General features: G+C 34.7%; 2 long non-coding RNA genes across 2 annotated transcripts; both read left to right on the plus strand.

The window, feature by feature from the left end:
* The first annotated feature begins 5,112 nt into the window (after window positions 1–5,112).
* LOC125494040 (uncharacterized) lies at window positions 5,113–16,895 on the plus strand. The gene is made up of 2 exons (XR_007270431.2): window positions 5,113–5,519; window positions 15,818–16,895. It is a non-coding gene; the product is annotated as an uncharacterized LOC125494040 (long non-coding RNA).
* On the plus strand, window positions 7,381–9,925 carry LOC125494039 (uncharacterized). The gene is made up of 3 exons (XR_007270428.1): window positions 7,381–7,541; window positions 7,635–7,691; window positions 9,335–9,925. It is a non-coding gene; the product is annotated as an uncharacterized LOC125494039 (long non-coding RNA).
* Window positions 16,896–19,089: the final 2,194 nt, after the last annotated feature.

A 19,089-nucleotide genomic window follows, 5' to 3' on the forward strand; every position in this document is an offset into this window, starting at 1 on the left:
TGGGGGAGGTGGTGGTTGGATGGTTAAGGTCGGGGTGAGGTGTTAGGAGGTTAGGATTAGGGTTCAAGGGTTAGGATTAGATGGTTAATTAGGATTAATAACTAACTAAAACTTAACACCGTTAGTCATTAAGGGCATTTCGTGAATTTCATTGAAACCTTAGGGGTACCTGGTGCATTTTTTTAAAACTAGGGGTACCCCATGAATTTTGAAAAACCACAGGGGTACCTGGTGAAAATAAAATGATTGAAATGTAAAAAATAAGGGTATTATAGTCATTTAATAGGGGGACACCATGCCTCCCCTCCGTATTTTTACTACTTGACTACATAACAGTTAGCCTTATATACACGCGATGCATGCGAAAACATGTAGAAAATTAAATTAATTAAAAATTACATCTAATAAATAAGGGATTAAAGTAGGGGAGAGAAAGGGGTTAAGCTAAATAAACAAATAAAAAGGGGTTAAAGTAGGGGAGAGAAAGGGGTTAAGCTAAATAAACAAATAAAAAGGGGTTAAAGTAGGGAAGAGAAAGGGGTTAAGCTAAATAAACAAATAAAAAGGGGTTAAAGTAGGAGAGAGGAAGGGAGTAAAATTGAATTAATAATGTAATGGTGGACCTTATGATAGGAACATGAGAGGGTAAAAAGGAGAAAAAAAATGGTTTTTTCACCAGTTACCCCTGAGGTTTCACGAAATGCACCAGGTACCCTCGTTGTGCGAAAAATGCACCAGATGCCCTTGTGATTTGCATAAAATGCGCCAAATACCCTTAATGACTAACGATTTCAGTTTCTGTTAGCTTTTAGGGTTACTTAACCCCTTTAATCCTAATTAAACCCTAATTATTCCTAATTAACTAACTAAATCCTAACTTCTAACCCTACCGTAACGCTAACCCCCTTAACTTCAAACCCTTACCTAACCTTAACCCCCTAACTTCAAACCCTAATCCCACCACCACCTCCCCTCCCCTTACCCCACTCTACAGCAGTCCAACACCCCCACTTCCCCTCCCCTTGCTTCATGCACTCCCGCAACAATCCACCACCCCCACCCACACCACCCACACCACTTCCCCTCCACTTGCCCCACGCACCCCCGTTACAGTCCACCACCCCCACCCCACCCACACAACCCCCTCCCCCGTCGATTCCCCCACTCCACCCCCGCCGCTGCCCCCACCCCTGTTGATTTCCGCCAAATCCCCCTCCACCCCTGTTGATTTCCGTCGAATTCCCCCCACCCCCGTCAATTTCCGTTGAATTCGCCCACCCCTGTTCCTCCTCCCCGTTGATTTCTGTCTAATACCCCCCACCCGCGTCGTTTTCCGTCGAATCCCCCCACCCGCTTCGATTTTAACCAATCGACCCCACTGCTGCAGGGGAATGGGAATTCTATTGTGTCGTGTGTGTTTTTGACGAGGAGGAGGGAGTTCGACGGGGGTGGGAGGGTGTGGGGGATGTTGTGGATGGTGGGGGAGGAGGGGGTGGTAGGGGAGGGAGGCTTCTACGGGGGGTGGGGGACGAGGGAGGTGGTGGGGGAGGGTGGCTGCTACGGGGTTGGGGAAGGAGGGCTGCGTGCTGGGGTGGGGGAGGAGGGTTGGGGTTGGGGTGGTGGGGGAGGGTTAAGGGGTTAGAGTTAAGGGTTAGGGTGTAGGGTTAGGGGTTAATAATGGCAAAATGGTAAATAAATTTAACAGAATTTTAACACCGTTAGACATTAAGGGTATTTGGTGCATTTTATGCAAAGCACAAGGGCATATGGTGTATTTTTGAAACAACGAGGGTACCTGGTGCATTTCGTGAAACCTCAGGGGTACCTGGTGAAAAAACCGATTTTTTTTTTCCAAATAAGGAATAAAGTAAAAGAGGGAAGATTTTTAGGAAATGCACTTAAACGGAAAGAAGGAAGATCTTTAGGAAACGGAGGGAGTAAGTAATTAGCAATTTCTTACTTTTTTTTATGTTAGTTTTCTCTCCTTTTACAATTTTATTTATTATACATAATTGTAAATCAGGAAATAAATTAGAAATTTTAAATAACTTTTTTTTATATTTTAAATGATATATAAGTCTTTTCATAAGAGACACTATAAGTCCTTGACTTATATAATAACAGTATGTATGTATCATACTATTATATGTTCCTTCTGCATAACCACTTTTGCCCATTGGGTGCCAATTGTTTGAACTTGAATGAACTGTCATGGAACTCCAGATTTATAACTTTGACAAGGTTTCACATTTATGGAATCTATTACTGTATATTAGTTTTGCTATTGGAATCAATGTAAGAAAAAAATTGGTTAAATTGTTAAAGTATATCGGTGGAATTGTGGAACTAACAATACAGAGATGTTAGGTGTTCCATCCAGCTTTTGACAATATACTATTTTGACCGTTTCACGATATCTTTTCACTAATGCTCTATCTATTTTCAATTGATTTCTCATTTTTAATTTTGACACTATTATTAAGAAAACAAAATCTTCCAATTCTTTTTTCGATATATAAGAAAAAACATAATTACATGGCCTTGTCTGATTCGTCTTATTGAATATATTAAGAAAATCAAACTTTATAATTTTTACTAATAAATAATTAGAGATATTAATGATGCAAAAGGTGCAATGGCGAACTTTAAAATGAGAAACAAAAAGTCTCATTGAATATTGTATTATCTTAATGTATAATAAAATTTTCAAATTATCATTTTCAAATCTTCAAAAATAAGTTAATAGATAGTTAGAATATTAATGATCAAATTGTGTATTGCCAAAGTAAACGATAATTTAGTGTATTTTAATGGGTTGGGATTGGGTCTAGTTCAGTAAGACCGAAACCCAAAACCACATTTCTAAAAATATGGGCTCAAACCATCTATAGATAATAATAATATACACCTTTAAATTAAGTTCGGTCCAACTATGTCTGGATCGAATTTGAGACCCAATGTCATTTTAACAACGGATTTTTAATCATATACTTATGAGTAATTTTGTTATTCACGATATATCTTTCAACTTTTCAAAATCCACATAGGCCCTTAATAACTATAGGCCCTCATTTCTTTAAAATTCACCATAAGACCTTAATAACTACGGTCATCAACTGCTTTAGTCATTAGCTCCCAATTATTTTAATAAAATCCTAGTTGACCTTTATACTACCTCCGTTCTCTTTTAGTTGCAATGTTTGACAAATTGCACTATTCATGTTCTCTTATTTGACCACATTTATTGATTTATATGTTAAACAAAATATAGTCATGTGGGTCTTGTTTGATTCGTTTCGATGTAAGCTTTCATAATATCAAATTTTTATAATTTTTACTTACATACAATTAGAGATAAAACGATTTAAAATTGTGCATTGGCAAGCGTGAAAGTCAAAACGTTGCAACTAAATAAAAACAGAGGTAGTATGACCTAATCTTAATTGTCCAATGTATCAAACATGACCCTTTTATCTCTTCCTCCAATATTTTGATGCCTGTTTCTTCTTCTTGAAAAAAAAAGTTGCTCTTCCTCCATAACTCTTTTTTTTCTTTTAATTTAGTCATTAATGGTGCTTCATGGTGATGTATCTTGGTAAATGAGTCAAAGACGAGTCAATTAGGGTACGGGTAGTAACGAATTAAGAGTTAATGTTAAAAAAAATGTTGACAATTTAAGGCTATATGGTAAATTTTAGAGACATAACACCGTTTGGTTAATGGTCATAGATGGTGGTAATAATAATGTAATTTAATATAAATTTGTACATAAATTCTTATATAAATACCCGTTGTATAAAATCTCATCACAAAATATGGCATTTTCTTTTATTAATCTTCAGTAACAGTCAATATATTTTCCGAAGTGGAAATGGATGATAATGATATTTTTAGAAAAAAAATGATTACTTGAAAATGAAATAGCATTACTATGAATATTGGCATGCAATTTTCTTCATAAGTTTATACTTCTCTATTTTTTAATTGCAAGATTTCGTTGTTAGACACTAAGCCAACTTTGTTAATAATGGTGAGGAGTAAATGCAAATTTCTGCCTCCCATTTGCAATCTATCTGCAGTAGGTAAAACTTGCGTGCGTTGTCCTTACTGTCAGTATAGTGGCCTAGATATCATATCTTTCTCAAATCTTCAGGGCAGCCTTTAGTATTGTCCTTTGAGAGGCTCTGCTTTTGGGGCGTATATTTCTTGGGATACTGAAGCCTTGCTACTTGCTAGGTATGACTTATACGACCTAAGCTTCGCATATGTAGTCGACGAGCTTGTCTTGGCAACCAACCGTTTGAGTCTTTTAGGGGACTCAAACGGGGGTAATTTGGTCATTTTATGCGTTGGAAGATTTCACGTGCGTGTGGCTGACATTTGCTTGGTACCAGTGCTAGGTTATAATGGTACCATTTTCCGAAAATATTGATACCTTGGTACCAGTCCTGATAACAATTTGATACCAATGTCAGGTTATAATGGTACCATTGTGTTTTATTTTGGGTGTTTGAGTCTTTTTTGGACTCAAACCGTTGGTTACCAAGCCTTTCTCTGTAGTCGACATATAGTTTCAAGTGTGCATCTCAGGGGTGGTTTTGGATGTGTGTGAACTGTGAAGTGGCCGACTGTAATAATTTTTCGTCTATGAGGAGTGTTTTTTCTTATGAAATATAATATGGATGCCCATTATATCCCATTAATATATCCGAAATATTCTAGGGTATATATATATATATATATATATATATATATATATATATATATATATATATATATATACATATATATATTATATATATATATATATATATATATATAGAAGTGAGTTCATGTGAGAATGCACACTTACATGAGAAATGAGAATGAATCTTACGTGATATAACTCTTATGAATAAGTGATATAACTCTAATAAAAAAGTGATGTAACTCCAAAAACACAAAAAAGAATATTAGAAAGAAAATTATTCAAAATTTTTTTTTTTTTTTGTTCAAATTTTTTTAGGGGGTATAACTCTAATGAATAAGTGTTGTAACTTTAAACCAATCGTGTGGTTGGGATTCATTCTCATTTCTCATATAAGTTGCATTCTCATGAGATCTTGCATATATATATATATATATATATATATATATATATATATATATATGCAAGATCTCGTGAAAACCATCTCTAGGCTGAAAACTGAAAACAATGAATCTCAGCCGTCGATCTTTCATCATGCGGACATAAATCAATTAATTTAATCTGACCATCATGCGGTTTATTTGAAACCCATTTTTTTTACTGCCATAAACTTTTTCTCTCCACTCTCCTCTCTCCTCTCTCCCCTCTTCTCTCTCCTTCCTTTCTCTTCTGGAACGTCGTTTGAAGCGCTTTTTTTCTACCAAAAACTTCCTCTCTCCTCTCTCCTCTCTTTTGTCTCCTTCCCTTCTCTTCTGGAATGTTACTTTTTCTCCCTTCTAAGCTGAATCTTCTTCTTGTTTGCAGCATTTTTCATCCTCAATTTATAATTTCAGTAAGCTTTTAATTGTTTTTTGGTTTTACGTTTAGTTTATTTTCGCTTACAATATTTTTTCTTTGAGTTTTAATTCTTATAATCTCTAGATCTGGTGGTTCGAAATTTTTTTGTGAACTCTTTGTTAGATCTAGAAGAGAATATCGTATATTCATATGAATTTTTGCAAGATTTACTAAATTTTCGTTATATATTGTTTGAAAAAGCTATTTCTCTATTTTTTTTTGGAAGTTAATTTCATATATATTGTTTGGAAGTTAATGTGCTTGAAGAATTTGTTGAAATTCTTGTTCTACTTCATCTGGAAGTTCATTTGAAGAATTTGCTGAAATTATTGTTCTACTTCTTCTGGAAGTATAATCAATTGAGATTTTATTCTGAAATTGATCGAGTTTTCTTGAGGTTTCATCTGAAATCTATTGTTGATTGAATCTGTATTTCTTGAGTCTAAATTTTAAAATGACTACATCTACTACTACTCTTGCGGTTGATCCTACCATTGTTCTTGGTAGTGTAAAATTGAGGGTTTGTTTGCTCCTCATCGTCGGATCTGGACAACTTCGCGACGGTGTTGTATGTTTTGGACGGTGGTGCTCATGTGTTTTAGGTTAATTAACCAAAAGTTACTCTAAAAATGGTAAAAGTTACCCTAAAAGTGGTAATAGTTATTCTTATAAGAAGCCACATAAATGATATCCTGAAACAGATATATTGAAGGTGCTTCTCACTGCAGCGGCTCAATGAATTTGCTGTCTTTAGTGTCTTGTACTTGGTGACTGGATTGTTTTTGCAGTATTCAGTATTAGTATATTATGGCGCCTAATGGAAAGACTAGTAATACCATCCAAGAATCTTTGTTTTCATGTATATGTATTAGGACTAGTTGGGAAGAGCAGTTCTTCGTGTATTTGACTGTATTTTTGGTAAGCGAAATTTGTATATCTGGTTTACTAATGGACTCTGCTGGTTATTTCACTCGTGCATTTTAAGGCCAGTTTATGGAGATTCAAAAAAAAAAGTAGTTATTCTTATAATAAATAAAGTTACCCTAAAAATGGTAAAAGTTACCTTAAAAGTGGTAATAGTTACTCTTATAATAAATAAAGTTATCCTTGAAATATGTAGAACTACCCTTAATATAATAAAGTTACCTCAAAATTGGCAAAAGTTACCCTAAAAGTGTTAAAAGTTACCCTAAAGGGGTTAAAAGTTACCCTTGTTTTCAGTTTTCAGATATAGAGCTATTTTCAGCGGATCCCACCCCTATATATATATATATATATATATATATATATATAAGTGAGTTACAAGATCACATGAGAATGCTTCTTACATGAGAAATGAGAATGGATCTCAACCACACGATTGGATTAGAGTTACAACACTTGTTCATTAGAGTTATACCCACCTAAAAAAATTTAGAGCCAAAAAAAAAGTTTGAATTTGGAATTTTTGTTTCTAATATACTTTTTTTTGTGGAGTTACATCACTTTTCATTAGAGTTACATCACTTATTCGTAAGAGTTATAACGCGTAAATATCATTCTCATTTCTCATGTAAGTATGCATTCTCATATGAACTCACTTATAAATATATATATATAGGTGGGGGGATTTTTTATCATATATATATATATATATATATATATATATATATATATAGGTATGTATATATATATATATATATAGGTATGTATATATATATATATATATATGTATGTATATATATATATATATATATATGTATGTATATGTATATATATATATATATATATATATAGAATTGGGTTCATATGAGAACCACCCTTATGGTGAGAACTACCTTATGGTGAGAACCACCTTATAAACCGTTAGATTAATGAGATGAAGTAACTCACAACCGTTAGATCATCTCGACTTGTACGCACAAAAAATTTCCAATCTAGGGTCGTGCAGCTTCTTTCCATTTTTGTCATTTCTCTTTCTCTCTCCTATTTCGCACTTTCTCTCTCCTATTTCGCATTTTCTCTCTCCTAATTCACAGTAAGTTTTCGTATTTCTTCTACTTTCGTTCGCTTAGTTGATTTTTGATGATTATTGTGGTTAATTTCGCACTTTCTCTCTCCTATTTCGCAGTTCATTGGAATACATCGCAGTAACTTCTTCGTTCTCCGGTTAAGGTCTTCGCAATACGTAATCTTCTTCTCAATTTCTTTGATTTTTTCTTTAGATCTTGTGCATTTGTTGTTGTTTTCTGGAGATCTAAGGTTAGAGATTGTAAATTGAAATGTTAATCGTATGGAAAGTTAAATTAGGGTTTGCTTGTGTTACTTTTGCATGATTTTCGCATGTTTTTTTGCTGTTCTGTTGATTGGCATTTGCCAATAACTCAGTAGTTTTTGGATTAAAATTGCTTCAATCACCAACATTGTTACTCAAAATTCATCATCTGCTTACTTCAATGGTCGCGGTAATCTTCTTCATTTCTCTCCTTCTTTCCTTTATCTCGTTTTCAATTTCTATACTTTCGATTTCGAGATAATTATAGTTATTGCGCAAAAGAGGATTCTGAAGTTGAGGAACCTCAATTGTTCCTAAAATCTGTAAGACATGAATGCAAATTAGGGTTTTGCAACATTAGTCGTCCCCTTTCTATGTTTGATGCTATGATATCTTTGAGTCCTCTTCCTAGTATAATTGATTTCAATCAGCTTTTAAGTGCAATGTGTAAGATGAAACCCAACCCCCTTTCTCCACTGTTATTTCTCTCTTTAGGCAGCTTCAGCTATCCGGCATCTCACCCGATCTTTATTCCCTCAACATCTGTGCCAATTGTTACTGCCGCTCTGGTCGTGTTGATTTCGGGTTTTCTGTTCTCGCCAAGCTGTTTAAGTTTGGCCATCAACCCAATATTGTCACTTTCAATACCTTAATTAATTGGCGTTTGCTGTTCTTTTCTTGACCGAAATGAAACTCAGTAGTGGTGGTTCAAATCCTATCCATGTGTTTGACAAGTTATAATTGGCAATTTAGATGGATTACTACTAAAGGGCAATGTGTGCATGTGTTGATTAGTGTGGTGGGTGTTTGCTGTTTTAGTAGAAATATATGTTGCTTCATTAAGATTCACCCTTCTTTTTTTGACCAGCAACTTATTATTAGAATCACTACACTTAGTCACAACTCACAAGTGTTGTGTGATGTTGGTGAAATGTAATGTGAATTTTGTTTACTAATTTTTCAGGTACTTAAATTTTTTTCTACTTCAATCATTTTGTACTTCTTGTTTTAATCTTGTAAATGGAGGCAGTGGTTTAGTGAAGTAATTAATAGCTAGTACTTTGAATTTTTCCATTAAACTAGTGCAGATTGTAGTATTATGCTCTTTTTTCTTTTTCTTTTTCATGAAATTCCTGAATTCTGTCAAAAACATTAGGCAGAGAAGCATTGATTTGGTTATTCAAGTTATGAAAGCATATTTGTGTTTTTAGTGTCACTCATCTTATGATATTTCGAATATTGCATGTGCCAATGCCAACAACTTGTTAGCTGACTATTATCTACTTGATAAGGAGCTATGATGCTACTTAGAAAAAAAAAACGACAGCATGCCTTATTGCTGTACCCTCATTGTAGCTCAGTAGCTCTACAAAGCTGAAACTTCATTTGTTTCTGCCAATTGCGCGAGCCTTGCTTTTATAAGCATTTCTATCGATTGTTCCTTTGAGATTGAAGTTTGCTTGAGGCTGCATGTTTAGGATAGAAGTCGCTAGGTGGTACTTCTTTATTTCAACTTATAACTGAATTGCTCTTTTTATTGGATTTTCTGGTTTCAGTGAACTGTGATGTGATAATGGAGCGAAGAAAGGGTCTTTCTGAATGCTTCGGACTGATGTACTTGTTTATAGAAATCTGCTGGTTGGGTTTCAGCACATTATCTTGAACTTTCAGCTTTGTAGCAAAGAACTTATGAGAAGCTTCGGACTGATTAAGAACCTTCTTGTGGTTTGCTTATATATTGTGCAGTAGGTTGCCATCTTTGTCTGCACTGTGTGTGCAGTCTCTGAAACCTACTTGTATAGTTGTATCTAATATCTAACTGAATACTGGTTTAGCTCTAAATACCATTATTCAATGTTTTTTTTCACAAATTTGTGGTGAGAATCTACCCTATATAGCTGTTACCCATGAGGCTTGTAGTTTTTGTGAGGTTGCCACCTGTGGGCTGTGGCAGGGTTTGTGAAGAGAACAGCAAGTGCATAGACTGGCTTACCAAACTCCCTCAGTTAGACTTCTGCTTTTCTTCATTGTTTAAGCTTTCTCCAATTTGACCGAAGGAAGCAAGGATTCTTTTTATGTTTTTTCTTTGAGTACCAGCTGGATCTCTTAACATTTTTATTGACAATAGATAGGAAGTTTATGCATAATTTGAGTTTCCTTTTCTTTCCATATTGCATACAAGTATTTCTTCGTTTTCTTCCTGTTTTTGCAGAAGAGTGGTCCACTTCCTTCTCTTATGTCTTTTGTCAAAAATTGGGTACAATTAATTTTGTTTTTACAAAGAAAGGCTGCTGCAGCGTAGTCTTTATGCTAGAGGCCCTTTTTACCTATAGTCACAATTCATTTGAAGCAATACAAAATGTGATGAATATTCGTGGCTGTCGTTTCTGTATTTTTAATTCTTTAGTCATATCATAATACCTCTAGGCTGTACGAGAAGTACCTCTAATATATACGACAAGTTATGGTGTCCCTTAGAAAATTTTTATTATTTTTCTAAACATATACAAGAAATAACTCTAGCCTTTACGAGAAGTACCTCTAATGTATACGAGAAGTACCTCTACGTTATACGAGAAGTACCTCTACTCTAAAGGAGAAGTACCTCTAATGTATACGACAAGTGATGGTGTCCCCTAGAAAATTTTCTTAAAAATTGAAAGTAATTTTATTTTTATTATTTTTCTAAAGATATACGAGAAATGCTTCTAGCCTTCACGAGAAGTACCTCTAGGCTATACGAGAAGTACGTCTAAGCTATATGAGAAGTACCTCTAGGCTATATGAGAAGTACCTATAAGGTACAAAAGATGTACCCCTATGTTATACAAGAAGTACCTCTACTCTACAGAAGAAATACCTTTAATGTATACGAGAAGTACCTCTACGTTATACGAGAAGTACCTCTAGGCTATACGAGAAGTACCTTTAGGCTATCTAAGAAGTACCTCTATGCTATACAAGAAGTACTTCTACTCTAGAGGAGAAATACCTCTAGGCTATACAAGAAGTACCTCTAGGCTATACGAGAAGTACCTCTATGTTATACGAGAAGTACCTCTACTCTAAAGGAGAAGTACCTCTAATGTATACGACAAGTGATGGTGTCCCTTATAAAATTTTGTTAAAAATTGAAAGTATTGTTATTTTTATTATTTTTATTATTTTTCTAAAGATATACGAGAAAAACCTCTAGCCTTCACGAGAAGTACCTCTAGGCTATACGAGAAGTACCTCTACGCTATAAGAGAAGTACCTCTAGGCTATACGAGCAGTACCTCTAAGGTATACAAGAAGTATCTCTACTCTAAAGGAGAAGTACCTTTAATGTATACGAGAAGTACCTCTAGGTTCTACGAGAAGTACCTCTATGTTATACGAGAAGTACCTTTACTCTAAAGGAGAAGTACTTCTAATGTATACGACAAGTGATGGTGTCCCCTAAAAAATTTTGTTAAAAATTGTAAGTATTTTTATTTTTATTATTTTTCTAAAGATATACGAGAAATACCTCTAGCCTTGACGAGAAGTACCTCTAGGCTATACGAGAAGTACCTCTACGCTATACGAGAAGTACCTCTAGGCTATAGGAGAGGTACCTCTAAGGTATACAAGAAGTACATCTACTCTAAAGGACAAGTACCTCTAATGTATACGAGAAGTACCTCTACGTTATACAAGAAGTACCTCTAAGCTATATGAGAGGTATCTCTAGGCTATATGAGAAGTACCTTTAAGGTATACAAGAAGTACCCCTATGCTATACAAGAAGTACCTCTACTCTAGACGAGAAGTACCTCTAATGTATATGAGAAGTACCTCTACGTTATACGAGAAGTGCCTCTAGGCTATACGAGAAGTACCTCTAGGCTATACGAGAAGTACCTCTAGGCTATACGAGAAGTACCTCTAAGGTATACAAGAAGTACATCTACTCTAGAGGAGAAGTACCTCTAGCCTATACGAGAAGTACCTCTACGTTATACAAGAAGTACCTCTATGTTATACGAGAAGTACCTCTACTCTAAAGGAGAAGTACCTCTAATGTATACGACAAGTGATGGTGTCCCCTATAAAATTTCGTTAAAAATTGAAAGTATCTTTATGTTTATTTTTTTTCTAAAGATATACGAGAAATACTTCTAGCCTTCACGAGAAGTACCTCTAGGCTATACGAGAAGTACCCCTAAGCTATATGAGAAGTACCTCTAGGCTATACGAGAAGTACCTCTACTCTAAAGGAGAAGTACCTCTACTCTAAAGGAGAAGTACCTCTAATGTATACGAGAAGTACCTTTAGGTTCTACGAGAAGTACCCCTATGCTATACAAGAAGTACCTCTACTCTAAAGGAGAAGTACTTCTAATGTATACGACAAGTGATGGTGTCCCTTAGAAAATTTTGTTAAAAATTGTAAGTATTTTTATTTTTATTATTTTTCTAAAGATATACGAGAAATACCTCTAGCTTATACGAGAAGTACCTCTACGCTATACAAGAAGTACCTCTAGGCTATACGAGAAGTACCTCTAAGGTATACAAGAAGTACATCTACTCTAAAGGAGAAGTACCTCTAATGTATACGAGAAGTACCTCTACGTTATACGAGAAGTAGCTCTAGGCTATACGAGAAGTACCTTAGGCTATACAAGAAGTACCCCTATGCATATAAGAAGTATCCCTATGCTATATAAGAAGTACCCTTATGCTATGCAAGAAGTACCTCTACTCTAGAGGAGAAGTACCTGTTATGTATACGAGAAGTACCTCTACTTTATACGAAAGTACCTCTAATGTATATGACAAGTGATGGTATCCCCTAGAAAAGTTTTTTAAAAATTGAAATTATTTTTACTTTATTTTTATTATTTTTATTATTTTTCTAAAGATATACAAGAAATACTTCTAACCTTCACGAGAAGTACCTCTAGGATATACGAGAAGTACCTCTACGCTATATGAGAAGTACATGGATAAGGCTTGATGAAGAATACATGGATCTTGATATAGGCCCAGATTTCTCTAGCTCACTTTGCTTCAATGATCGACTCAACACTAGCCCAATATACTTAAATACTTCAATTTAACATCTAACCTGTGAACCAAACTCCAATTGACTCGTATATGGCATTTGTTAATTGTTACTTGGCTTTGCTTCATGCATAGGCAGACTAGGAGAAGCTCATTTCTTATGTTTCCATTGACTCTCCATTATGAAATGTAGACTCATGCATCCGGTTGGGCCGAAGCCCAGATATGACCAATTACTAAAGATATTTTTATTTTGTGGTAGAGCTAAAATCTTGTTAGCTATTATATGAATACAACATGAGAAGTATTCAAGGAAGAGAATAAATCTTAAAATACGATACTTAATCTATCTATCATTTCCACTCTCAAATTGGTCGTTAATCTAAATTTATGATTTTAGATACCTATACTAAATTTAAGGTATCGCCTATACCTTACTTTAACATGGTTGGTGGCACACTAACAAATACAGAACCATTTAGTAACTTAAACTCATTTTACTATATAAAACTTCATTAACAAAAAACACTTATTACAAAGTTGAATGTCCACCCAAAATATAAAACTATAATTGCAATTGACTTCTTGCAGATTTAAGTAGATAACACGAGAAAATAACTCGCCTCAAATATAAAACTAGTACATAGCACACAATAAAATACGAGTATATAAACTAAGATAGCAGCAAGCAAAAACAAGCCATTATGTGATTAATATAGACTAATAAAAATAGAATGTTCATAGTTATATCTTGACTATGACAACCAAATTTAATGCTGCAAGAGTGCTATAAGAACATCTTCTTTAACAGCGTTGTTGTGGTCTAGAGAAGCCATCAACTCATAAAGTGTTTCACTCATGCCATCTACTTCCAAATGGATCCTGCACATACAAAAAAAAAGGTTATCTATAAAGGTAATATCCTGCATATATTTAAAGAATTACAAAATGTTTGGTCTATAGTTAAAGAATTATAGATTAGTAACTTTTACAGAGGATGAAAAGAAGGCATCTATAAAGAACAGCCAAAAAAAATCTCAAAGCATAAATATAGTGCATTTTTCCACATTTACAGGATCAAGGGATATAAAACTGAAGAGAGCAATATACAAGAAGTAGATGATTTGCTCAGTTTGATTTAAGGCACAACAGAGGTACATGGCAAGGGATGATGGCCATCCCTAAAATGTACCGTCAAGATTAAAAAAGCATACCAGAAACTCGTAGTTCTTAGCTTATCTATCTCCACGACACGCTATCGCACACCCTTAAAAAAGCATCAAACACCCTCTGTTATGAAGTGTAGATAACTACATAAGGTAACTCTTAACTCACTCACTAACCAGTTTCACAAAAACAGCCCAAGAGTCTCTTAATTTCAACACAAATTTAGCATGAAACCCAAATCAGTCTAGTGTACTGTTGAAAGTGCATGTTCGCAATAATAGAGCCACTCAGCCACATAATTTGTTTGGGAAAACATGAACAAACACATGGAAGACAAACAATATTTTCTTGAACAGTAATGAGTGGAAAAGTAAAAGTTCTAAATACAAGAATAAGAAGTTCAAGTCTTCACTAAATCAATAAATGGACTACTATGAATACTAAATATTGCAAGTTTTGTAGATTAGGAACCTTACACAATACATTGAAGTATTTGAAGGTACCTTTAGGTTTAACTCAGTTCAATAATCCGATTCAATAATCCGAGAATTCGACAATTTAACATCAAGTTCAGAAACAAATTGAAGTATTTGAAGATAAATTCAGCAACAAATAAAGAAATTCACAATCTACAATTTAAACACAAAGTTTTGAAATTTCTTACGCAACCAAGCAGAGAAGTTGCGTTACCGACAAAAAATTCAGAATTTGTTCGCCAATTTCATGAAAAATCCTTGATTTCTTGTTATATGTTCGTGGAATTTTGAATTGAATTTGGTGTTCTTGGAAGATCGAAGGAATCGCGAGGATGAGAATTGCATGAGGGAGAAGAGAAAAATGAGCGTTCACTTTGTTGCTGAATTTGCAGTATTTTCGGGCTTTTTTTTCTAAGGAAAGTATTTTGGGCTTTCTCATATAGTATGGGAGAGTTCTCACCATAAGGTGGTTCTACCTTAAAGAGGTTCTCACTAGAACCCAACCCTATATATATATATATATTATAATATATATATATATATATATATATATATATATATATATATGGAACTATATGGAAGAAGATAGACAACACTATTCTCTCTCCTCTCTTCTGTGTATTTACAACACGCTATCAACACCAAACCTTAGCCGACTGAGCAAATAAGAAACCAAGGAAATCATCTGTCATTGGGCCCGTCGAAAGCCAAACGTCAGCCGTAGTCCATCGCTACTCTCTGTCTCTTTGCTTCCTCCCTGTTTCATTTTTTTTTCATATTAGTTTATGATTTTGTCTTTTGATTTCATATTTGTCAGTTTTATTTCTATTCGTATGCGTAATTGGTCTGGATTTTTGGAGTTGCTGTTATGTATTATTTGGTTTTACCTTTCGAAGTTTTAGTTGTTCTTCCTAAAATTGCTTTCAACAACATGAGTAACTAGTGAATAGTTTTCCTTTTCTTTTGTATAATTATTATTCATATTCATCTCTCTTTGATGTTCTTAACCAATTAATTGTTTTACCGTACCCCCATAATTATTCTAATTAAACGGATGCCTAACTATCTGATACACTACACTATCTCTGCATATTCTGCTTACTAGAATCTTCAAATAGGCAATGCAGTCCACATCACATAACACTTATATGTTACCTCTGTAGTTATAGGATTACACAAAGTAATTTTATATTCTTACATTCCCTACTATATGAATTTCTTAAACTACAATATTGAATTACAATTTGATATGAAGTCCTAATTTCGCAATATTCACTTGTATATTGTGTACTATGTCGAACCTTACAAAACTTGAATTTGCGGCTCTTGATATTACTGGAAAGAACTATTTATCTTGGGTGTTAGGTGCTGAAATTCACCTTGATGCAAAGGACCTTGGTGATACAATCAAAGGAGGAAATAAAGCAACAAGTCAAAACAAAGCTAAGGCTATGATATTTCTTCACCACCACCTCCATGAGGGGTCTTAAGATTGAGTACTTGACTGTGAAAGATCCACAAGTCCATTGGAGTAATCTAAAGGAAAGGTATGACCACCAGAAAACTGTAATAGTACCCAAAGCTCGTTATGACTGGTTACATTTAAGACTACAAGACTTTAGGTCTGTAAGTGAATATAACTCAGCTATGTTCAGAATTACTTGACAGTTGAAATTATGTGAAAACAAAATCATTGATGCAGAAATGCTAGAGAAAAAATACACTACCTTTCATGCGAATAATGTTGTCCTACAGATACAATACCGTGAAAAGAAATTTAAGAAATATTCTGAACTTATATCTTGTCTCCTCGTGGCTGAGCAAAATAACGAGCTACTGATGAAAAATCATGAATCACGTCTAACTGCTTCTGCTCCATTCCCTGAAGCGAATGCGGCATCCCATAATGGGAAAGAAAAATATCATGCCAACAATAGTGGTTGAGGACGTGGATATGGATATGGTCGAGGTCGAGGTCGAGGCCGAGGTGGTTCTTTCAAGAATTCATATTCCCACCAAAAGAGGGACAATAAAGATGATAACAAACAAGAGAAAGATAAAAATGAGAACGTGATCAATGTATGTTACCTATGTGGAGGAAAAGGTCATTGGTCTCGTACGTGTCGTACACCAAAACACTTGGTTGACCTCTATCAATAATCATTGAAGCAAAAGGGAAAGAAAATAGAAACAAATCTTGTGAACTAAGATGGCGAAGGTGATTTTGATTGTGGCAATACAACTCACCTGGAAGTTGTTGATTTCTTCACCACCCCTGAAGGGACTAACTAATCCTTAGATTTGATTATGGTCATTTAAAGAATAAAACTTTGTTTTCGTTTATTAAGTTATTACTATGTACTTTTGTTTGGATTATGTTATTTTATTTTAGATTTTATTTATTAGTACTATGATTTTATATGACATTGTTAAATTTTGGTTATTTAGTTATTCTTATATATTATTGTTATTTCATTTATTTGAAGAATATGAATATATACCCATCAAGTTCAGTTAGCAATGGATGGTGAAGATTTATGCCTAGCAAACAGTGCAACTACTCATACCATACTAAAAAGCAAGAGATGTTTATCTTATTTGACAATGAAAAACACTAGTGTGAGTACTATATCAGGTAGTACAAAGATAATTGAAGGCTCCGAAAGAGAAAATATATTATTGCCTATGGGAACAACATTTGAAATCATTGATGCATTATACTCTCCCAAATCTCAAAGAAATTTATTGAGATTTAAAAATATTCGCCATAATGGATATCATATTGAGACAATAAGTGAAGGAAATGTTGAATACCTTCATATCACGAGTATTACCCAAGGCACTAAGCATATTTTGGAGAAATTACCAGCATTTTCCACTGGTCTAACTACACTAAAATCAATACAATTGAAACATATGCCATAGTAGACAGAAAGTTTGCAGATAATTTCACTACTTGGCATGACCGGTTGGGCCACCCTGGTTCAATAATGATGCGGAAAATAATTGAAAATTCATGTGGACATTCATTGAAGAACCAGAAGATTCTTCCTAATGATTTCTCATGTGCTGCTTGCTCACAAGGCAAGTTGATAATATGACCTTCACTAACAAAAATAGATTTTGAATCTATCAATTTTTTGGAACGTATACATGCAGATATTTATGGGCCGATTCACCGACCATGTGGAACATTTAGATATTTTATGGTTTTAATTGACGCATCGAGTAGATGGTCACATGTATCCTGGTTATCAACTCGCAACCTGGCGTTTGCAAGACTACTTGCTCAGTTGATTAGACTACGAGCACATTTTCCAGATTTCCCTATGAAGGCAATCCGCCTTGATAATGATGGTGAATTCATTTCTCAAGCCTTTGATGATTATTGCATGTCCATTGGGATAAGTGTTGAACATCCTGTAGCACATGTTCACACACAAAATGGTCTAGCTGAATCATTAATAAAGCGTCTCCAGTTGATTGCTAGACCACTACTTATGAAGTCAAAACTCCCAATCTCTGCTTGGGGACATGCTATATTACATGCAGCAGCATTAATTCGCATCAGGCCAACGAGTAATCAAAAGTTCTCCCCATCACAATTGGTTTTTGGTTGGGAACCAAATATTTCCCATCTAAAAGTTTTTGGATGTGTTGTATATGTTCCAATTGCTCCACCACATCGCTATAAGATGGGTCCTCAAAGGAGGTGAGGAATATATGTTGGATATGAATCTTTATCAATAATTAAATATCTAGAGCCATCCACATGGAATCTATTTAAGGCTCGATTTGCAGCTTGTCACTTTAATGAGTCAGTTTTTCCAATATTAGGAGGAAAGAATAAACAGCTGGAGAAGGAAATCAGTTGGAATGAATTATCACTGTCTCATCTTGATCCTCGTACTGCTAGTGAGTCTACAGCACGCTTGAAGCGTGGTAGACCTATTGGTTCCAAAGATAAGAATCCTCGAAAAAGAAAAGGAGCAGGAATTGATAATGGCCAGACCGAGGAAACAAAGAATTTTGAAGGATCTTGAGGAGAGACTTTAGACATGGCAAAGGAAGAAATTCAGGTATATGACAATGAAGAGATCTCAACGGATTATGTCATGTCTGGAATAAAATGGAATCGAAATCAAATCGACGTCGATGAAATTTTTGCATGCAATGTAGCAGTTGATGTTATGGAAGAAAATGAGGATCATGAACCAAAGTCTATTGAAGAGTGTGCACAAAGCGATAATTGGCCAAAATTGAAGGAAGCAATTAAGGCAGAATTATTTGGACCAGTAGTCCGTACACCTAAAGGTGTAAAACCAGTGGGACATAAATGGGTCTTTGTGCGAAAGAAGAATGAAGATGGTGAAATTGTGAGATACAAAGCACGTTTAGTTGCACAAGGATTCTCACAAAGACCTGGAATTGATTATGAAGAAACATACTCCCTTGTGGTGGATGCAACTACTTTCAGATTTCTTATCAGTCAGGCAATAAGAGAAGGACTTGATTTACGTTGAGTGGATGTAGTCACAACCTACTTATATGGGCCACTGGACAATGACATTTATATATAAAGCCCAGAAGGATTTAAACTACCAGAAGCAGCAAATTCAAATTCTCGAGAACATTTC

Source organism: Beta vulgaris, chromosome 3 (genome assembly GCF_026745355.1).
Source record: "Beta vulgaris subsp. vulgaris cultivar EL10 chromosome 3, EL10.2, whole genome shotgun sequence".
Taxonomy (NCBI): domain Eukaryota; kingdom Viridiplantae; phylum Streptophyta; class Magnoliopsida; order Caryophyllales; family Amaranthaceae; genus Beta; species Beta vulgaris.